The sequence below is a fragment of the Oncorhynchus mykiss genome, chromosome 4, assembly GCF_057628025.1.
Source record: "Oncorhynchus mykiss isolate SJ-2025 chromosome 4, ASM5762802v1, whole genome shotgun sequence".
NCBI lineage: Eukaryota > Metazoa > Chordata > Actinopteri > Salmoniformes > Salmonidae > Oncorhynchus > Oncorhynchus mykiss.
The window spans coordinates 82,649,588-82,670,237 of NC_143025.1; the positions used below are offsets into that span (position 1 = coordinate 82,649,588).

Below are 20,650 nucleotides of genomic sequence, written 5' to 3' on the forward strand. Positions count from 1 at the left end.
CTTATCTTTGGCTTTACAGTTTGTGCAGCTCAAGATGCCAGTAGACTCTCGATGTAATCTCATGCCCAACAATTTCCTATACTTGGGTTAACAAAGGTCAAGATTGACGAGTTGATCCAACAGACCTTCATCGGGCGGAAGTGTATGGGAGTGAGATTAATCATTTTTTGATCTTCTCTGTGATCTTACTGTTGTGTTCTTGTCATGGTGTGTACTGTATGTCCAATCATTTTTTAATTTAACTAGGTAAGTCAGTTAAGAAGAAATTCTTGTTTACAATGACAACCTACCCCGGCCAAACCCAGATGACGCTGGGATAATTGTGCACCGCCCTATGGGACTCCCAATCACAGACGGATGTGATACAGCCCGGATTCTAACCAGGGACTGTGACACCTCTTGCACTGAGACGTAGTGCCTTAGACCGCTGCGCCACTCAGGAGCACAAATTGCCCTGCGTTGTTTGAGCACAGAAAGTATTTTGATGCAAACTTTGCTACCTGACCGTCAGTAGGCTATGTTGCTAGTCTACCTGGGTTCTGATCCAGGAGTTTCTCATACTGCTGTTTAATTATTTGTTACTTTGATCTATTTTTTACTTAACACTTGTTTTTTTCTCAACTTCTTAAAGCATTGTTGGTAAGGGCTTGTAAAGTAAGCCTTTCACTGTAAGGTCTACTACACCTGTTGCATGTGACAAATAAAGTTTGATTTGACTAGCTGATATCCTACACATCACAATGTACAATGAAGCCTGACCTTAGCTTCATCATTTCATCTCCTTTCAAAACATTTAAAAAATATATTTTTGAAAAGCAAAAGTGTAGTTTTATCAGCTTCCTTTAATGTCTATGGTTTTACTGGGAGTGTAATTTCAAAGACAGTGGTTCCACAGATTGGTCCTCACCCAGTTTAGTTTCGGCAGCACCCTTTGGATCTCTCTGACAGCTCCCCTACCCAGTAGGGGGCGGGGTCACATGTACCGGATGTTGATACAGTCTGTGGAACAGCTGTGAAAGAACAACAAAGGTTACGCCACATCGACAGGGTCGACGACAAAAACAAGGGGGAAATACAACGAAGCAGGTTTTAACATTCGTGTAGACACAGAACTCCGAAAATCACAGATTCACGGTGAGAAAAAGTTGGGTATGCGATGTGTCTTCGAGATCAACATACATGATGGCTTTGTATTATAAGGTTAGCTATCACACATTATAGACATAATAGATTAATACTATGCACTTGCACAGGAGTTGAACAGGCTTCCTGTTTAGATTAAGCCACTGCAGAGTCGGGGCGAGACATGCCTCGGGAAAAGTACCACAGTCCAGGGGTGAGAAATGCGTTGTACTTCGAATTGTCCCATTATACCAACTGTTACACCAAGGACGGCTAGTTTTTAAATGACAGAAATACACTTTCTTTAGAAAATGTGGTATGTTTCCTAGCTTATCTTAAACCATTTATAGTTGAGAAATAAATTAGTGGCAGTGACTGCAGAATTCATGGTCAGAGGTGGGTAGTAACTCGTTACAAGTAATGTACTTAGATACATTTGAGGTACTAGTACTTTTATTTTACTCATGTCATTTCTGAAGGAAGTAACTTAACTCGTTACATTTTACCAAAAAATGTCAGTTCAATATATTTATATTATATCATTGTTGTCAGATGGAAATCACATTGAATGATGAGGTTCTTATTTTATTAATCGATACAATTGGTTCCCCTATGTGTCTGTATGAACATGTCACAACCCCTTGACCAATGAAATGTATTTAAAATAGAACGTCACCTCAAGTCCGTTGGCTCTCGTTGTCGTCAAACCCCCTTTAATTACCGTCTGCCTTTCTAATATTATGTATTTCTGGAGTAAAATAAGTATTTCTCGGATGTACTTTTGCTGTTGAAATTGTGTTTTGATGTGAGTGCAAATGAAATGGCTAGGAAGCTGACTAGCTAGTAAGCACATGTTATATCATGAAAAATCTCAGGAAGCTTTTTGTGCCATATTTGTTTATTTTATTTACAGCGTGTAGCGACAGAACCGAGAGGGGAAGAATGAAGTGGAAAGGAACGGTTCGGAAAATAATTACAATGGAGCGTAAATGAGTTTCTTTTTCCTAACGTAGTTAAGCCAAAACCACACCCATTATCCGATGGGAGCGTCCGACTACGCTCGCATTGACTAGCTAGCGTTGTTTCACTCACAGGCGATCAGTGCAGTGGCGTTCCAATTTAAGGATGGAAAGTGTAATTTAACAATTAGCTGCCTATTATTATCATGTTTGCCCATGTTTTTATATTCAGAGTTTCAATGAGTTGTAAAATGTCTCAACTCTGAATTCCCGCAATTGAAGGTCAGCTAAATTTACCTAGACTACTTAATCTTAAGGATCCGACTGAAATTTCGCGCTACTCACTTCCGGACTTGGAGAGCGTGCGTCTTTCTTTTTCCCCAACACAGTTAAGCCAAAACCACGCCCCGTTATTCAGATAGGCTATCTACAACGCTATGAGCGCTCCAATTCCGGAAGTGAATATCACGTTGTGTGAAATTTCAGCCCCTGATTAATAACATTTTCAATATTTGAAAAATATAATAACATAATGTCCCTTAAACGCTCAAAGACAGATTCAGTGGCCGTAGCATAGTATTCGACTGAATGATTAGCTAATAAATATGAAAAATTATGAATAATAAGCATAATTACACTTTCCATCCTTACCTTGGAAGACCACTGTCTCTGTGCCGATCGCCTGTGAGCGAGACAACGCTAGCTAGCCAATGGGAGCGTAGTAGAACAAAATATGAGTTAACTATGGCAATTGATACAGTATCTGCACGGTTTGATTATTTATTACTTACATGATTCTTACCTTGATGTTTAATTCCATGCTGAATTTGTCTGATTTGCATACCAGTAACAGGATTGATAGTGAAATGTCAATATTGATTGTTGGTTGGCTGTTGAAACACTTACCTGATCCTTGTGGATATTTAATTCTTAATAAAAAAAATTCAACATCACACTTGGTTTAAATCTTTTTAGTACGCATTCACCATCACAAGTAATTGGAATTCTATTGTTAAATTCATTTTCATTAATGCTATTGAAATTGTGAAATTATTCCAATGTCTTAAGTACTGTTTTATGAAATTGAGCACATTGATAGATAAAGTCAACTTTCAATAATTTAAACTGTACAGCCTACCTGTGCTGAGGACATCTGAAAGATGATGCTGTTAGGCTTAAATAATACATGCATGTCTATTCATTTGCAGTAAGTTATCAAAAAAAAAATGTTAGCTGTCACTCACAATTTACCAATTTACCATGACCAAACTACATTTGTAACTAGTACTTAATTCATTTTCTGACTGGATACTTTTTTACTCTTACTTGAGTAATTTCTAGTGATGTAAAGTACTTACATAGTACTTTAAAGTTTTTATTGAAGTATTTATTCTTCCCCAAAACGTCACTGCTCTAGAGGAGATCTGCATGGAGTAATGGGCCAAAATACCAGCAACAGTGTGTGAAACCTTGTGAAGACTTACAGAAAACGTTTGACCTCTGTTATATACCCTTTGTTGGCAATGACAAAGTATTGAGATAAACTTTTGTTATTGACCAAATACATATTTTCCACCATAATTTGCAAGTAAATTCATTAAAAATCCTAGTGTGATTTTTGCGATTTTTTTTCTTCTCATTTTGTCTGTCATAGTTGAAGTGTACCTATGATGAAAATTACAGGCCTCTCTCATCTTTTTAAGTGGGAGAACTTGCACAATTGGTGGCTGACTAAATATTTTTTTGCCCCACTGTATATGTGTCTTTGTGAGTAATTGTCTTATGTGAACCAGGCCGTAATCATTAGCCTAAACCAGGGGTGTCAAAGTCAAATGGACGGAGGGCCAAATAAAAAAATCAGCTACAAGACGAGGGCCGGACTGTTCGAATGTTCATTGAAAAATTTTTAAATGACGCATATAGTCTAGTGAACCTAATTGAACCTACTGAAAACCTAACAAATATATTACAATATGATCAGATAAATAAAGCAATATTTTCTTATGGCTCTGTCAGTAATCTTTAATTTTCAACAGACACAAAAGACAAATTTCCTTTATATAAATATCCCCATAACATGAACATTAAATGAAAGAAACCGGTATTCAAGGCACCATCAGTAGACTATATTTTCTATTTTAGCAAAAGTGGGCTAAATTTACTTCAAAGAAAAAACAATAATAGCAATTTTCTATCATCCACTCAACTGAAATATTTTTAAAATATAATTGGATTGAAATACAAAAAAATAAAGTGCAAAAATCTATTAATCAAAAACAACACTTTGTTTAAGGAGAAGTAACATGCAGTGAAAACAAATATTAAATTTTAACTTTTAAACTTGAACTGAGTAAAAACTCTAAATATGTGATTGCACAGTAATGTTCACTTGTTTGAGGTTGAGGGTGATACTTGGTGGTGTCCCATCTTTTCCACAAGTTCATCAATGTTCGGGGTAAGGCTCTGAGCTGAAGAAATCCTCAGAATTGAGTGGAGGTGTTCAGCAGTAAGTCGACTTCTGTGTGATGTTTTGTTCAGGTTCATCAAAGAAAACAGTTGTTCACACAGGTATGTGCTGCCAAACATAGACAACGTTTGAGCAGCCTGGATGCGCAGCTGGGGCATTGTGCCGGGGAGGAAACGGGCGAACTCCGCAGCACCCACTGCCGCATATTTTGCCCTCAGTGCATCATTGCATTGGAGGTCAATCAATTCCATTTGGAGGTTTGGTGGTGAGCTTTCCACGTCAACAGCAAATGGGTTACCGAGCAGTTCCAACCTGCTTTTTTGTGCTTCAAAGTCAGCAAATCGGCGTCGAAAGTCAGCGGCAAGCATACCTATTTTATCAGCCAACTGTGTGCTCGGGAACGCACTGGTAGAGAGCTTCTCTTTCATGGTCTGGCAGCTGGGAAAGTGGCTCAAATTTTCTTTCCGCATCTGCGTCTCCCACAGAGTCAGTTTGGTTTTAAATGCCTTCACTGTACTGTACATATCAGAGATGACACGATCCCGACCCTGCAGCTGCAAGTTTATTGCATTCAGATGACTCGTAATGTCACACAGAAAAGCCATTTCACACAGAAACATTTCGTCTCGGAGTTGTGTTGTGTCTTTCCCTTTGCTGTCCAAGAACAGACAAATCTCCTCACGAAGCTCGAAACATCTTTGAAGCACCTTTCCCTGGCTTAGCCATCGCACCTCTGTGTGATAAGGCAAATCACCATGCTCCGTTTCTAACTCCGTCAGAAATGCCTTGAACTGGCGGTGATTCAAACCTTTGGCTCTGATAAAGTTAACTGTGCGCGTGATGATGCTCATTACATGCTCCATTTTCAAGGCTTTACCGCACAACGCTTCCTGGTGTATGATACAATGATAAGCTGTCAGCTCACCTGTCGCGTTTTCCTCTTGCATCTTTTCCCGTATCTTCGCCACCAGTCCGCTCCTGTGTCCACACATCGCAGGTGCTCCGTCGGTTGTCAAACCCACGAGTTTTTCCCAAGGCAGCTCCATCTCATTTACACATCTTGACACCTCTTCATACAAATCATGCCCCGTAGTTGTGCCATGCATAGGACGTAAAGCCAAAAACTCCTCTGTCACGCTTAGGTTGGAGTCCACTCCGCGGATGAAAATTGACAACTGGGCAATGTCAGAAATGTCGGTGCTCTCATCCACAGCCAAGGAATATGCAATAAAATCTTTTCCCTTTTTCACAAGCTGCTCTTTTAGATTGATGGACAACTGGTCTACTCTCTCGGCAATGGTGTTTCTGCTCAGACTCACATTTAAAAAGAGTTGCCTTTTTTCTGGGCAAACTTCGTCACAAACTTTAATCATGCAGTTTTTGATGAAATCCCCCTCCGTAAATGGCCGGGCTGATTTAGCGATCTCTTCTGCCAAAATAAAACTGGCCTTGACAGCAGCCTGGCCTTGTGATTTGGCTTTTTTGAACAGAGCCTGTCGAGATTTGAGGCCTCGTTTTAATTCCTCTGCCTTTTGTAGCCTTTGTTCCATGTCCATATTCTTGTTTTTGTCCGCGTGTTTCGTTTCATAATGTCGTCTCAGATTATACTCTTTCAGTACCGCCACACTTTCTCCACACAGAAGACACACAGGTTTTCCAGCTACCTTCGTGAACATATACTCCGACTCCCACCTTGTTTGAAACCCCCGGTTCTCAGTATCCACCTTCCGTTTTGCCATTTTTGATGGGTATCTGAAAGTTAATTTTACTGTGATGCTGACGACTGCTGTGCCAATAAATATTGAAATGAAGCAGCCTACTGCTCGGTGCGTCACCTTTGCATTGTGGGAAATGTAGTATTGGTGCGTGTAAAAGATCTGCGGGCTGCCGGCTTGCTGCGGGCCGGTTCTAATAATAAATCAAGATCATCCCAGGGGCCGTAAAAAACCTTCTTGCGGGCCGGATGTGGCCCGCGGGCCTTGACTCTGACATATGTGGCCTAAACAGTTGCAAAACAAGTTTCTATTGGACAAATTCGGGTAGGTCGCTCCCTGTTTCGTTTGCTTCCTATGAGCCATCCCCACCTCACTGCTCTCCTCAGCTTCTGTGTGTGAATTAGTGTCATACATGACTTTCCATTTTTTTTTTTTTGAGATTTTTTTTTTCCTTTCCTGAAGGTTGGTCACTGCTGACAACACCACTATGGGAAGGATCTTCCTGGACCACATCGGTGGAACATACCTGTTCTCCTGCACCACTTGTGACACCATCCTGACCAACCGCTCAGAGCTCATCTCCACAAGCTTCACCGGCACAACGGGCTGAGCCTTCCACTTCACCATGATGAGCCCGGTGATAGTCTACTACTCCTACTACAGTAGGTATGCTACATGACCAAATATATGTGGACACCTGCTCGTCGAACATCTCATTCCAAAATCATGGGCATTAATATGGAATTGGTCCCCCCTTTGCTGCTATAACAGCCTCCACTCTTCTGGGAAGGCTTTCCACTAGATGTTGGAACACTGCTGCGGGGACTTGCTTCCATTCAGCCACAAGAACATCAGTGAGGTCAGGCACTGATGTTGGGCGATTTGGCCTAGCTCGCAGTCTGCATTCCAATTAATCCAAAAGGTGTAGTAAGATAGGGTTGAGGTCAGGGCTCTTGTGCAGCCCAGTCAAGTTCTTCCACACCGATCTTGACAAACCATTTCTGTATGGACCTCACTTTGTCCATGGGGCATTGTCATGCTGAAACAAAGGGCCTTAGCCAAACTGTTGCCGCAAAGTTGGAAGCACAGAATCTGCTACAATGTCATTGTATGCTGTAGCGTTAAGATTTCCCTTCACCAGAACTAAGGGTCCTAGTCCAAAGCATGAAAAACAGCCCCAGACCATTATTCCTCCTCCACCAAACTTTACAGTTGGCACTATGCATTGGGGCAGGTAGCATTCTCCTGGCATCCGCCAAACCCAGATTAGTCTGTTGGACTGCCAGATGGTGAAGTGTGATTCATCACTGCTCGAGAGTCCAAAAGGCGGTGAGCTTTACAACACTCCAGCCGATGCTTGGCATTGTGCATGGTGATCTTAGGCTTGTGTGTGGCTGCTCGGCCATGGAAACCCATTTAAGGACACTCCCGACGAACAGTTCTTGTGCGAACATTGCTTCCAGGGGTAGTTGGAACTCGGTAGTGAGTGTTGCAACCAAGCACAGACGATTTTTACGCTCTGTGCTTCAGCACTCGGCGGTCCCATTCTGTGAGCTTGTGGGGCCTAACACTTCGCAGCTGAGCCGTTGTTGCTCCTAGACGTTTCCACTTCACAATAACAGCACTTACTGTTGACCGGGGCAGTAGCAAGGCAGAAATTTGACAACCTGACTTGTTGGAAAAGTGGCATCCGTCGACGGCGCCACGTTGAGTCACTGAGCTCTTCAGTAAGGCCATTCTACTGCCAATGTTTGTCTATGGAGATTGCATGGCTGTGTGCTCAATTTTATACACCTGTCAGCAACGGTGTGGCTGAATTAGCAGAATCCACTAATTTGAAGGGGTGTCCACATACAGTGCATTCAGAAAGTATTCAGACCCCTCCACTTTTTCCACATTTTCTTACATTAGACTTATTCTAAAATGATTGAGGGGAAAAAAACTATCTACACACAATAACCCATAATGACAAAGCGAAAACAAACTTTTTGCTAAACTATGAAAAATAAAAACATACCTTAGTTAAGTATTCAGACCCTTTGCTATGAGACTCGAAATTGAACTCAAGTGCGTCCTGTTTCTATTGATCATCCTTGAGATGTTTCTTCAACTTGGAGTCCACCTGTGGTAAATTCAATTGATTGGACATGATTTGGAAATGCACATGCCTGTTTATATAAGGTCCCACAGTTGACAGTGCATGTCAGAGCAAAAACCAAGCCATGAGGTGGAAGGATTTGTCTGTAGAGCTCTGAGACACGTTTGTGTCGATGCACAGATATTGGGAAGCGTGCCAAAAAATGTCTGCAGCATTGAAGATCCCCAAGAACACAGTGGCCTCGACCCTTTTAAATGTTTATAAGTTTGGAACCACCAAGACTATTCCTAAAGCTGGCTGCCCGGCCAAACTGAGCAATTGGGTGACAAGGGCCTTGGTTAGGGAGGTGACCAAGAACCTGATAGTCATTCTGACAGAGCTCCAGAATTGCTCTTTGGGAATGGGATAACCTTCCTGAAGGACAACCATCTCGGCAGCACTCCACCATTCAGGCCGTTATGGTAGAGTGGCCAGACGAAAGCCACTCCTCAGTAAAAGGCACATGACAGACTCTTGGAGTTTACCAAAAGGCACCTAAAGGACAGACAAAGAGAAACAAGATTCTCTGGTCTGATGAAAACAAGATCGAACTCTTTGGCCTGAATGCCAAGTGTCACGTCTGGAGGAAACCTGGTGCCATCACTATGGTAAAGCATGGTGGTGGCAGCATCATGCTGTGGGGATGTTTTTCAGCGGCAGGGACCGGGAGACTAGTCAGGATCGAGGGAAATATGAACGGAGCAAAGTACAGAGATCCTTGACAAAAACCTGCTCCAGAGTGCTCAGGTCCTCAGCCTCAGGAAGGTTCACCTTCCAACAGGACAACGGCACTATGCACACAGCCAAGACAACGCAGGAGTGGCTTCGGGACAAGTTTCAATGTCCTTGAGTGGCCCAGCCAGAGCCTAGACTTGAACCCGGTCTAACATTTCTGGAGAGACCTGAAAAAAGCTGTGCAGCAACACTCCCCATCCAATCTGACAGCGCTCGAGAGGATCTGCAGAAAATAATGGGAGAAACTCCCGAAATACAGGTGTACCAAGCTTATAGTTTCAAACCCAAGAAGACTCGAGGCTGTAATCGCTGCCAAAGGTGACTCAACAAAGTACTGAGTAAAGGGTTTGAATACTTAAGGTAAATGTGATATTTCAGTTTATTATTTTTAATACATTAGCAAAAATACAAAAGTAACCGTTTTTGCTTTGTCATTATGGGGTATTGTGTGTGTGTGTGTGTGTGTGTGTGTGTGTATATATTGATGAGGGACGAAAAAGTCAAGAGGGTTGAAAACTTTCTGAATGCACTGTACTTTTGTATATATATTTTTTAACATTTTAGTCATTTAGCAGAAATTCGTATCCAGAGCGACTTACAGTTCATCTTAAGATAGCTAGGTGGGACAACCACATGCCACAGTCATAGAAAGTAAGGAGGGGGAGGGGGGGGGGGGGGGTCACATGCAAGTGTTAGGTTGTTGTTATTATTATTATTTCTTCAGGGGGGGGTCAAGGTGAGTAGGAGGATTATTTAAGATATGGTTTGAAGAGGTTTCAGATGTTTTAGGAAGATGGGCAGGGACTCTGCTGTCCTAGCTTCAGGGGGAAGCTGGTTCCACTATTGGGGTGCCAAGAGACCTGAGGTGGCAAAACGGAGTGTTGGCGTGTAGGATCTGAGTATAGCCTGAAGGTAGGGAGGAGCAGGTCCTGTTGCTGTTCCGTAGGTAAGCACCATGGTCTTGTAGTGGATGCGAGCTTTGACTGGAAGCCGGTGGAGTGTGTGGTGGAGCGGGGTGACATGAGAGAACTTGGGAAGGTTGAAACCAGGTGGGCTGCAGCATTCTGGATAAGTTGCAGAGGTTTGATGGCACAAGCCAACCGCGAGTTGCAGTAGTCCAGGCGGGGGAGGACAAGTGCCTGATTTAGGACCTGCAACATTTCCTGTGAGGTAATCTACGGATGTTGTAGAGCATAAACCCGCGGGAGCGGGTCACTGCTTTGATGTTTGCAGAGAACGTCAGGGTGTTCAGGGTCACGTCAAGGTTCTTTGCACTTTGGGAGAGCGACACTGGAGTTGTCAACCAGGATAGAGAGGTCATAGCAATCAAATCAAATTTATTTATATACAGTGGGGCAAAAAAGTGTTTAGTCGGCCACCAATTGTGCAAGTTCTCCCACTTAAAAAGATGAGGCCTGTAATTTTCATCATAGGTACACTTCAACTATGACAGACAAAATGAGAAAAAACATCCAGAAGATCACATTGTAGGATTTTTAATGAATTTATTTGCAAATTATGATGGAAAATAAGTATTTGGTCACCTACAAACAAGCAAGATTTCTGTCTCTCACAGACCTGTAACTTCTTCTTTAAGAGGCTCCTTTGTCCTCCACTCGTTACCTGTATTAATGGCACCTGTTTGAACTTGTTATCAGTATAAAAGACACCTGTCCACAACCTCAAACAGTCACACTCCAAACTCCACTATGGCCAAGACCAAAGAGCTGTCAAAGGACACCAGAAACAAACTTGTAGACCTGCACCAGGCTGGGAAGACTGATTCTGCAATAGGTAAGCAGCTTGGTTTGAAAAAATCAACTGTGGGAGCAATTATTAGGAAATGGAAGACATACAAGACCACTGACAATCTCCCTCGATCTGGGGCTCCACGCAAGATCTCACCCCGTGGGGTCAAAATGATCACAAGAACGGTGAGCAAAAATCCCGGAACCACACGGGGGAACCTAGTGAATGACCTGCAGAGAGCTGGGACCAAGGTAACAAAGTCTACAATCAGTAACACACTACGCGGCCGGGGACTCAAATCCTGCAGTGCCAGACGTGTCCCCCTGCTTAAGCCAGTACATGTCCAGGCCCGTCTGAAGTTTGCTAGAGAACATTTGGGTGATCCAGAAGAAGATTGGGAGAATGTCATATTGTCAGATGAAACCAAAATGTAACTTTTTGGTAAAAACTGAACTCGTCGTGTTTGGAGGACAAAGAATGCTGAGTTGCATCCAAAGAACACCATACCTACTGTGAAGCATTGGGGTGGAAACATCATGCTTTGGGGCTGTTTTTTCTGCAAAGGGACCAGGACGACTGAGCCTTGTAAAGGAAAGAATGAATGGAGCCATGTATCGTGAGATTTTGAGTGAAAACCTCCCATCAGCAAGGGCATTGAAGATGAAACGTGGCTGGGTCTTTCAGCATGACAATGATCCCAAACACACCGCCCGGGCAACGAAGGAGTGGCTTCGTAAGAATCATTTCAAGGTCCTGGAGTGGTCTAGCCAGTCTCCAGATCTCAACCCTATAGAACATTTTTGGAGGGAGTTGAAAGTCCGTGTTGCCCAGCAACAGCCCCAAAACATCACTGCTCTAGAGGAGATCTGCATGGAGGAATGGGCCAAAATACCAGCAACAGTGTGTGGAAAACCTTGTGAAGACTTACTGTAAACGTTTGACCTCTGTCATTGCCAACAAAGGGTATATAACAAAGTATTGAGAAACTTTTGTTATTGACCAAATACTTATTTTCCACCATAATTTGCAAATAAATTCATTAAAAATCCTACAATGTGATTTTCTGGATTCTTTTTCTTCTCTTTTTGTCTGTCATAGTTGAAGTTTACCTATGATGAAAGTTACAGGTCTCTCTCATCTTTTTAAGTGGGAGAACTTGCACAATTGGTGGCTGGCTAAATACTTTTTTGCCCCACTGTAGCCCTTCGTACATCAGCTGATATCTCAAAGTGCTGTACAGAAACCCAGCCTAAAACCCCATAGCAATGATAGTATGACGGAGCAGAGTGACTTGGTGTATTTAGAGGAGAGGGCCTAGAACCGAACCCTGGGGGACACCAGTAGTGAGAGTACGTGGTGCAGACACAGATCCTCTCCATGTCAACTGGTAGGAGTGGCCTACTAGGTAGGATGCAATCCAAGAGTGTGCAGAGCCTGAGATGTCAGCCATGAGAAGGTAGAGAGGAGGATCTGATGGTTCCAGGTGTTGAAGGCAGCAGATACATCTAGGAGGACGAGAACAGAGGAGGGAGAGTCAGGAGGGTGAACCTGAGGTCACACAATAAGTTTTGTAGTGATTTATATGTTGTTGATGTAAAGAATATTTGCTGGTCTGTGGTGTGTAATGAGGAGCAACCAGGTGCTGCACTTGACGCATTTATGAAACTATTTATTCCAGTTAGTAATAAGCACCCACCCATTAAGAAAATTACTGTATAAACTGTTAAATCCCTTGGATTGATGAGGAATTGAAAAATGTAATTTAATTTAAGAAATCATGTGACTAAACTAAATAAACTACACTATGAAACAAATTATGTAAAGAATGATAGTAAAAAAAAATTGCGGCACATTCAAAGCCAACTCGGCTCCTTCATTTATTGAATCAGATGGCTCATTCATCACAAAGCCCACTGATATTGCAAACTAATTTAATTAATTTTTCATTGGCAAGATAAGCAAACTTAGGGATGACATGCCAGCAACAAACGCTGACACTACACATCCAAGTATATTGGACCAAATTATGAAAGACAAGAATTGTACTTTTGAATTCCGTAAAGTCAGTGTGGAAGAGGTGAAAAAATGGCCTATCAACAATGACAAGCCACCAGGTTCTGACAATCTAGATGGAAAATTACTGAGGATAATAGGAGACGATATTGCCACTCCTATTTGCCACATATTCAATTTAAGCCTACTAGAGAGTGTGTGTGCCCTCAGGCCTGGTAAAGCTGGCTCAAATAGCTGACCAATCAGCCTGTTACCAACCCTCAGTAAACTTCTGGATTTTTTTGTTGTTGACCAGATACAATGCTATTTCACAGTAAACAAATTGACAACTGAATTTCACCATGCTTATAGGGAAGGACACTCAACAAGCATAGCACTTAAACAAATAACTGATGATTGTCTGATAAAATGATTGTGGGGGCTGTCTTGTTAGACTCCAGTGCAGCTTTTGACATTATTGATTCAAATCAAATCAAATTTGTCACATACACATGGTTAGCAGATGTTAATGCGAGTGTAGCGAAATGCTTGTGCTTCTAGTTCCGACAATGCAGTAATAACCAACAAGTAATCTAACTAACAATTCCAAAACTACTGTCTTATACACAGTGTAAGGGGATAAAGAATATGTACATAAGGATATATGAATGAGTGATGGTACAGAGCAGCATAGGCAGGATACAGTAGATGGTATCGAGTACAGTATATACATGAGGTGAGTATATAAACAAAGTGGCATAGTTAAAGTGGCTAGTGATACATGTATTACATAAGGATGCAGTCGATGATATAGAGTACAGTATATACGTATGCATATGAGATGAATAATGTAGGGTAAGTAACATTATATAAGGTAGCATTGTTTAAAGTGGCTAGTGATATATTTACATCATTTCCCATCAATTCCCATTATTAAAGTGGCTGGAGTTGAGTCAGTGTCAGGGGGTTGGCAGCAGCCACTCAATGTTAGTGGTGGCTGTTTAACAGTCTGATGGCCTTGAGATAGAAGCTGTTTTTCAGTCTCTCGGTCCCAGCTTTGATGCACCTGTACTGACCTCGCCTTCTGGATGATAGCGGGGTGAACAGGCAGTGGCTCGGGTGGTTGATGTCCTTGATGATCTTTATGGCCTTCCTGTAACATCGGGTGGTGTAGGTGTCCTGGAAGGCAGGTAGTTTGCCCCCGGTGATGCGTTGTGCAGACCTCACTACCCTCTGGAGAGCCTTACGGTTGTGGGCGGAGCAGTTGCCGTACCAGGCGGTGATACAGCCCGCCAGGATGCTCTCGATTGTGCATCTGTAGAAGTTTGTGAGTGCTTTTGGTGACAAACCCGAATTTCTTCAGCCTCCTGAGGTTGAAGAGGCGCTGCTGCGCCTTCTTCACGATGCTGTCTGTGTGAGTGGACCAAGTCTGTGGTTTGTCTGTGATCATAGTCTGCTGCTGGAAAAAAATTGTTATGGCTTTACACCCCCTTTACACAATCTCTATTGCACTCCACACTGCCCTTTCCCACCAGCACAAAAGGAACACTTATGTGAGAATGTTATTCATTGACTACAGCTCAGCGTTCAACACCATAGTGCTCTAAAAGCTCATCACTAAGCTAAGGATCCTGGGACTAAACACCTCCCTCTGCAACTGGATCCTGGACTTCCTGACGGGCCGCCCCAAGTGGTGAGGGTAGGTAGCAATACATCTGCCATGCTGATCCTCAACACTGAAGCTCCACAGGGGTGCATGCTCAGTCCCTTCCTGTACTCCCTGTTCACCCAAGACTGCATGGCCAGGCACGACTCCAACACCATCATTAAGTTTGCAGACGACACAACAGTGACGAGACAGTCAGAGACCTGGCCGGGTGGTGCCAGAATAACAACCTATCCCTCAACGTAACCAAGACTAAGGAGATGATTGTGAACTACTGGAAAAGGAGGACCGAGCACTCCCCCATTCTCATCGATGGGTAGTGGAGCAGGTTGAGAGCTTCAAGTTCCTTGGTGTCCAAATCAACAACAAACTAGAACGGTCCAAACACACCAAGACAGTCGTGAAGAGGGCACGACAAAGCCTATTCCCCCTCAGGAAACTAAAAAGATTTTGCATGGGTCCTGAGATCCTCAAAAGGTTCTACAACTGCAACATTGAGATCACTGCCTGGTACGGCAATTGCTCGGCCTCTGACCGCAAGGCACTACAGAGGGTAGTGCGTACGCCCCAGTAGATCACTGGGGCTAAGCTGCCGGCCATCCAGGACCTCTACACCAGGCGGTGTCAGAGGAAGGCCCTAAAAATTGTCGAAGACCCCAGACACCCCAGTCATAGACTGTTCTCTCTACTATCGCATGGCAAGCGGTACCGGAGTGCCAAGTCTAGGACAAAAAGGCTTCTCAACAGTTTTTACTCCCAAGCCATAAGACTCCTGAACAGATAATCAAATGGCTACCCGGACTATTTGCATTGTGTGGCCCCCCCCCACATACTACCTCAATCAGCCTGACTAACCTGTGTCTGTATGTAGCCTCACTACTTTATATAGCCTGTCTTTTCACTGTTGTTTTATTTATTTACTTACCTAACACCTTTTTTGCACTTGGTTAGAGCCTGTAAGTAAGCATTTCACTGTAAGGTCTACAACTGTTTATTTGTCATGTGCGCCGAATACAACTTTGATTTGATTATGTGGATAAAAGAGTTACAGTTGAAGTCGAAAGTTTACATACACTTAGGTTAAAACTCGTTTTTCAACCACTCCACACATTTCTTGTTAACAAACTATAGTTTTGGCAAGTCGGTTAGGACATCTACTTTGTGCATGACACAAGTAATTTTTCCAACAATTGTTTACAGACAGATTATTTCACTTAATTCGCTGTATCACAATTCCAGTGGGTCAGAAGTAGGTACCACGTTCATCTGTACAAACAATAGTACGCAAGTATAAACACCATGGGACCACACAGCTGTCATACTGCTCAGGAAGGAGACACGTTCTGTCTCCTAGAGATGAACGTACTTTGGTACGGAAAGTGCAAATCAATCCCAGAACAACAGCAAAGGACCTTGTGAAGATGCTGGAGGAAACAGGTACAAAAGTATATTTTTTCACAGTAAAATGAGCCCTGTATCGACAAAACCTGATCGGCCACTCAGCAATGAAGAAGCTACTGCTCCAAAACTGCCATAAAAAGCCAGACTATGGTTTGCAACTGCACATGGGGACAAAGAGTGTACTTTTTGGAGGAAGGTCCTCTGGTCTGATGAAACAAAAATATAACTGCTTGGCCATAATGACCATTGTTATGTTTGGAGGAAAAAGGTAAGACAAAGAACACCACCCCAACCGTGAAGCACGGGGGCGGTAGCATCATGTTATGGGGGTGCTTTTTTGCAGGAGGGACTGGTGCACTTCACAAAATAGATGGCATCATGAGGGTGGAAAATTATATGGGTATATTGAAGCAACATCTCAAGACATCAGTCAGGAAGTTAAATCTTGGTTGCAAATGGGTCTTTCAAATGGACAATGACCCCCCATGCATGCTTCCAAAGTTGTGGCAAAATTGCTTAGGACAACAAAGTCAAGGTATTGGAGTGGCCGTCAAAGCCTGACCTCCAATCCTATAGAAAATGTGTAAGCAGAACTGAAAAGCATGTGTGAGCAAGGAAGCCTACAAACCTGACTCAGTTACACCAATGTGTGACCCAAGTTAAACAATTTAAAGGCAATGCTACCAAATACATATTGAGTGTATGTAAACTTCTGACCCACTGGGAATGTGATGAAAGAAGTAAAAGCTAAAATAAATCATTCTCTCTACTATTATTCTGACATTTCACATTCTTAAAATAAAGTGGTGATCCTAACTGACCTAAGACAGGGAATTTTTACTAGGATTAAATGTCGGGAATTGTGAGAAACTGAGTTTAAATGTATTTGGCTAAGGTGTATGTAAACTTCCGACTTCAACTGTACTTGTCTAACAGAACACAGACGGTGTTCTTTAATGGAAGCCTATCAAATATAATCCAGTTAGAATCAGGAATTCCCCAGGGTAGCTGTTTAGACCCCTTGCTTTTTTAAATTTTTACTAACGACATGCCACTGACTGAGTAAAGCTAGAGTTTCTATGCATGCGGATGACTCAATGCTACTACAGCGACTGAAATGACTGCAACACTCAACAAAGAGCTGCAGTTAGTTTCAGAGTGGGTGGCAAGAAATAAGTTAGCCCTAAATATTTCTAAAACTAAAAGCACTGTATTTGGAACAAAATACTCACTAAATCCTAAACCTCAACTAAATCTTGTAATAAATACTGTGGACATGAGCAAGTTGAGATGACTAAACTGCTTGGAGTAACACTAGATTGTAAACTGTTATGGTCAAAACATATTGATTTGATACAGTAGTAGCTAAGATGGGGAGAAGTCTTTAATAAAGTGATGCTCTGCCTTCTTAACAACACTATCAACAAGGCAGGTCCTACAGGCCCTGGGTTTGTTGCACCTTGACTACTGTTCAGTTGTGTGGTCAGGTGCCACAACGAAGGACTTTGCAATTGGCTCAGAACAGGGCAGCACGGCTGGCCCTTGGATGTACACAGAGAGCTAATATTAATAATATGCATGTCAATCTCGCCTGGCTGAAAGTGGAGGAGAGATTGACTTCATCACCACTTTTATTTATGACAGGTCTGTCTAAACTACTGGCACACAGCTCGGACACACATGCATACCCCACAAGACATGCCACAAGAGGTCTCTTCAGAGTCCCCAAGTCCAGAACAGACTATAGGAGAAACACAGTACTACATAGAGCCATGACTACATGGAACTCTATTCCACATCAAGTGACTGACACAAGCAGTAAAATTAGATTTAAAAAACACCTTATGGAACAGCGGGGACTGTGAAGCAAAACAAACATTGGTACTGTAGATACAGTGGGGCAAAAAAGTATTTAGTCAGCCACCAATTGTGCAAGTTCTCCCACTTAAAGATGAGAGAGGCCTGTAATTTTCATCATAGGTACACTTCAACTATGACAGACAAAATGAGAAAAAAAATCCAGAAAATCACATTGTGGGATTTTTAATGAATTTATTTGCAAATTACCATTCACAACCAAAGCTCAAGCTGATGTTGGCTTCGTTCTGTAGTTATTATCTGAACCATTCTGACATCGGACCGTCGTCCTCACATCCTCGGAACAGGAGGTTACATTGTCATCAAGGCTTTATATAGGAAGGGAGAGGAGGGCGTGTTTGAAAAGTTTTATAGCCCATGTCCCTTCACAGGGGCAGGCCACTGATTTGGCATGAAAACCCAAATCTCACATTTTATCCCATCACAAATAATTTCATATTCAAACATTTAAATTGAACAACAATTCCATGTGAATCTGATAACTCTGATGTGTTCTTTCCACTGTAGAGTTTATGTCATCTTATCATTGATGAGAATGACTCAGAATGACAACCGAACTGACATCATATTCATTAAGTACCACCGCATATGTTCAATTGGTCGGATTACCAGAATATAGTTCATTTCCCCCCACCTTCTGATGTTCCCAGAATCTCTATGTTAACCAACGGGTTTGCAAATGTAACATCAGTAGGGTAGAGAGAGGAAAAGGGGGGGAAGAGGTATTTATGACTGTCATAAACCTACCCCCAGGCCAACGTCATGACAATGGTTTGACCTTGAGAGAGGCAGAGAGTGCTGCCCAATCTGAGCCGCTTCACCGTAGCATCCATCATCTGGACGTTCCAAAATGAGAATAGGCACAGTTAAAGTCGGAAGTTTACATACACCTTAACCAAATACATTTAAACTCAGTTTTTCACAATTCCTGTCATATAATCCCAGTAATATTTCCCTGTTTTAGGTCAGTTAGGATCACCACTTTATTTTAAGAATGTGAAATGTCAGAATAATAGTAGAGTGATTTATTTCAGCTTTTATTTATTTCATCACATTCCTAGTCGGTCAGAAGTTTCCATACACTCAATTAGTATTTGGTAGCATTGCCTTTAAATTGTTTAACTTGGGTCAAATGTTTCGGTAGCCTTCCACAAGCTTCCCACAAGTCGGGTGAATTTTGGCCCATTCCTCCTGACAGAGCTGGTGTAACTGAGTCAGTTTTGTAGGCCTCCTTGCTCGCACACACTTTTTCAGTTCTGCCCACAAATTTTCTATGGTATTGAGGTCAGGGCTTTCTGATGACCACTCCAATACCTTGACTTTGTTGTCATTAAGCCATTTTGCCACAACTTTGGAAGTATGCTTGGGGTCATTGTCCATTTGGAAGACCCATTTGGAACCAAGCTTTTACTTCCTGACTGATGTCTTGAGACGATGGTTCAATATTTCCACAGTTTTCCACCATCATGATGCCATCTATTTTCTCCTGCAGCAAAGCACCCCGCAACAAAGCATCCCCCTTTTCCCTCCAAACATAAAGATGGTCATTATGGCCAAATAGTTATTTTTTAGTTTACAATTTTTTTTCTGAGGTCTTGGCTGATTTCATTTGATTTTCCCATGATGTCAAGCAAAGAGGCACTGAGTTTGAAGGTAGGCCTTGAAATACATCCACAGGTACACCGGCAATTGACTCAATGTCAATTAGCCTATCAGAAACTTCTAAAGCCATGACACCAGTTTGTGCCTTTTAAACAGCTTGAAAAATTCCACAGTCAACTTAGTGTAAGTAAACTTCTGACCCACTGGAATTGTGATAGTGAAATAATCTGTAAAAAATAGTTGGAAAAATTACTTGTCATGCACAAAGTAGATGTCCTAACCGACTTGCCAAAACTATAGTTTGGTAACAAGAAATGTGTGGAGTGGTTGAATAACGATTCCAACCTAAGTGTATGTAAACGTTCGACTTCAACTGTATGTACTGCAGACATTGGACCTCTACTACTTTACAGTAGTATAACAAAGCACAGTAAAGAAAGATTAATACATACTGTAAGGGCAAACAAATGTTTAATGTATTACTGTATGAAATTAGGAGCTATACTACTTTAACATGTTAAGTCTTGTATACTGTAATGTATGCTATTTTTTGTTTTTGGAGAACTGAAAGACAACCACATATTTAAAAATGAATAGGAGGCTGCCATTGTTCAAATGGTAGTTTAAAATGCCATAAGAATGTGGGAAATCCAGCAACGGATGATTGAAAACTCTTACATATCAGAGTGAGCTTATCGACCATAGCCCGCATTCTTAATCATCATGAGGCAAATCTACTGAGTCCCATTTGAAAGGATAAAGCGGTACAAATAATGTACTAGTATTACACTTTTGAAACAGACTCAATGTTGCCAGTGAAATTTACTGTACAGTATTTACTCTCATTTCAGAGAATCATGAAGTTGGATTCAAGTCCCATCCCCCATGAACTCCTATTCATAGATTCATTTAGCAAAGACTAGTAGGAGAGGTAGGAACATCATTGGTCAGCGTGGGGGAAATTATACCATATGCGCAGTTATGAGCCACAATGGAGTCCTCCACTGCCATGACACCCTTTGGATCATACAACACTGCCCATCTCTAATTTCCTGAACACCTTACATTCATATTTTTCAGACGGTCAGGTGACCCTGAGCAGCAAATGTTCGAATTTGGGACAATGTGAGTTTCCATCAGGCTCGCAACGGTTTCCATGACCATACCAGGTTTACAATTCTCCATTTCTCAACCCCATTGCGTTTTCAGCATGGTGGTGGTATGATC

The 20,650-nt window shown here is 42.2% G+C and overlaps 1 long non-coding RNA gene across 2 annotated transcripts; it reads left to right on the forward strand.

Annotated features, from left to right (window-relative positions):
- Positions 1–981: 981 nt before the first annotated feature.
- LOC149984159 (uncharacterized) lies at positions 982–8,275 on the forward strand. Of its 2 annotated transcripts, none has more exons than XR_016495471.1 (2): positions 982–1,134; positions 6,726–8,275. It is a non-coding gene; the product is annotated as an uncharacterized LOC149984159 (long non-coding RNA). The 2 variants fall into 2 exon arrangements; XR_016495472.1 differs by having other exon boundaries at positions 997–1,200.
- Positions 8,276–20,650: the final 12,375 nt, after the last annotated feature.